Below are 3130 nucleotides of genomic sequence, written 5' to 3'. Positions count from 1 at the left end.
CCGAGCGTCTCCCCACGGGCTTCCCGGTCGCGCGTAGGAAAACGTGTGCTTAGGCGTTTGTCGGGCTGTGCTGTTTTATCATCGCCTTTTAGGAGTCATTGACATATTTTGGAGATAAGTCCTGTTTCTTTCATATAGACAAATAAAATGAATTATACCCTCTAAATAAAACAGGTTTTCCATCTAGATTGAGCCTGATCAATGACGGATTCGGATCTCTTTTTTGAAGACGTTTTCTACCCTGGCACAGACACCTCGTTATGGAGCCGCAGAATCTGACACTGGGACGTGCCGGTTCCCCGGGGCCCCTGAAACAAAGCACCACGACACGCACCGTCCCGCAGGCTGGCGGCCAGAAGTCCAAGGTCGCGGCACCGGCCGGCCGCGCTGCTCTCGTGGGCACGGCCGTCGGCGTCCCTCGGCGTGTCGACTCACCCCCGTCCGCCTTCACGTCCACCCGGTGGCCTCCTGTACGTGCATCTCCACGTCCGATGTCTTCCTTTTACAGGGTCACCGGTCCTATAGGATCAGCACCCGCCCTAACGACGTCATCTTTCCTAATTTCATCGGCCATGAGCCTGGGTCCAAATGGCGCCACAGGCACAGGTGCTGTGCTTGTCCCCAAGAGAAGAAGAGCGGAAGGCGTCGGCCACCCGCAGCCGAACACCGGCATGGACGGAGGGTTTGCACCGGGGAGAGGTGACGGGACGGAGAAGGACCACGCGCTGGTGTCGGGCACGGTCGGCGACAAAACACCAATAGCCCACGGTCGAACTCACGGATGAGCGGAATAGTAAACGGGAAGGAAAGAGAAATGTGGCAGTCGATGGGCACGGGGCACGGGGACCAGGCAGAGGGACAGAAGCCAGGGCACTTTCGGAAGACAGCTGTCCTTAAGGCTCAGGGTTCGGTGGCTACAAGCTCTGCAGCTCACGGTTCGGTTCCACGCTCCGCGAGAGGCCCATGCAATCGTTTATGACACGCACCAGCTCCTACACCGAGACGCCTCCTCATCCAGGCTGACCGGCCGTCCAGGACGGCCGCGTTCCCCCTGGACTATTAGTTCCTTTTGACGAGATTCTGGGGCCTTCTTTCCGATGGACTGTATATGTTTAAAACAGGGCTCCTTTGCACTTATGTACATAAGACTTGAACATTTATGACACAGCCAAAAAAATCCCCCCAACCAAAGAAATAATAATGAAATAATAATTATAAGAAGCATGAAGTAATAAAAGGCAAATGTGATTATTTTTTTAAATATTTTAGCCTACAATTAATTTTTTGAAATGCAATTTCGAAAGCCATCCCTACAAATCCGAACATTTGCTCGATCATCTGGTTGGTTGGCAAGAGCTGCTGGATGAACCAGGGAGGCCCGGAGTCTGGGCCGCGCCTGTCACTCCGCAGAGAGATGTCTGTGAACACATGGGAGAAACGCCGGGGAGAAGGTTCAGCTAGAAAATGCAGACCGAGATGCTGATGCACGACGCCGATGCACTTCATGAGTCCCGACGGCGTCCTTCGAGATGTGTCAGAGCCCGTGTGACTTCTCCCTCGGCTGACCCGCCCTCGGGGGACGTCGCTCTGTGAGGCAGGGCCACTCTCCAAGGCCCGGTGCCGCGATGACCCAGCCTTCAACCTGCCTCCCCGGCTTCCGTGGCTCGGCAGGAAGGAATGCAGGAAGCCTGCGTTTTATTTCTGTCTCTTTCTCTTACACCCCCAACCCTCTCTGGGACCTAAGAATACAATCTATAGGGTCGTTTTAGATTTCAGAATGAGATCCTCGCCTAGAAGAAAGCTTGTTGCATACAACAGATTTTCAGATCAAAGTAATACATGGAAAACACGAAACATCGTCTCCCCCGTGGAGACACACCGCCGACCCTCTGCCTGACCCTCATTTCTCCTAAATTTACTCGCTGGGCATTTTTAACATGAGAATTTATCTTGTTTGTGGTTGAGAATTAAAGGACAATCAGTTTGACATTTAGAAATGAGTATTCAACCCTATCTTCATATTGAACCACTTGACATGCTATTTAAAATATATTGATTTCTAGTTTCCTTCCCAGAAATTGGGATATGTCTGTTTGGGGTATGGCCTGGGACTTGATATATTTTTTAAAACTCCCCAAATAATTCACCATGGAGCTAGGTCTCTCAAGTCAAAATTCCAATTTTCTTAAGTTATGAAACAAGTCTCTCTTTAATCCTTAACCCATACTCTACGATCTCCTCCAAAAAATAAAAGTAAACATTTCCTGACTCATTCCATGAGGTTTCTTTCCGCTAATACCAAAACCTGAAAAACACATTTCGAGGAAAGAAAACTATAGTCCAACAAGTTTTATGAACATTGACGCAAAACTACTCAACGAGATATTGTCGAATTAAATCCAACAACGTAGAAAAACAACTACACATCCCGAGCAAGTGAGATTTATTCCAGGTGCGCAAGCCTGGCTCAACCTTAAAAAAAAAAAAAATCAATCGATGTAATCCACTGTATCGACAGGCTAAAGAAGAAAAACCACAAGATCGTTTTAATTGATGGAGAAAAAGGATTCGAGAAAATCCAAATCTAATTTACTATAAAAACTCTCAGCAAATTAAGAGAGGAGAACATTCCTGACTTGATAGAGAAAACCTCTAAAACCTTACAGTCATCATACTTAATAACGAGGGACTGGATATGCACCCCTCAGAACGGGAATAAGAAGGTCCTGCCGCATTACTACCACCTGTCAATACACAAAAGTCAAGTGCTTTCCTACATACCAGAAATGAACTATTTGAATTTGAAGTTTAAGAATCAGTACCATTTACGATAGCACCAATACATGAACTGCTCAGTTATAAATCTCACGGAATACCGTACAGGTTCAGTATGTATCAAACTACAGTAACTACTAAAACAAGATCTAAATAAACAGCTACTGTGTGTTCGTGGGCTGGAAGCTTCGATACTGGTAAAATCTGTGATCAAAGGCATTAAGCAGGACTCCGACTTGCCCCTCACCCGTCCTATGTTAGCAAAAGAAAGTTCCCAGAGTTAAGCCGGTGGACTTCCGCTGAGAGGTCATTCGTTGGAACTGAGGTACACGCCTTGAGAACAGATTTGAACATG

Source organism: Pteropus alecto, unplaced genomic scaffold, assembly GCF_000325575.1.
Source record: "Pteropus alecto unplaced genomic scaffold, ASM32557v1 scaffold61, whole genome shotgun sequence".
In the NCBI taxonomy this organism is placed as follows: domain Eukaryota; kingdom Metazoa; phylum Chordata; class Mammalia; order Chiroptera; family Pteropodidae; genus Pteropus; species Pteropus alecto.
The sequence above is the reverse complement of the archived record's forward strand: the minus strand, read 5'-3'. Positions refer to the sequence as shown.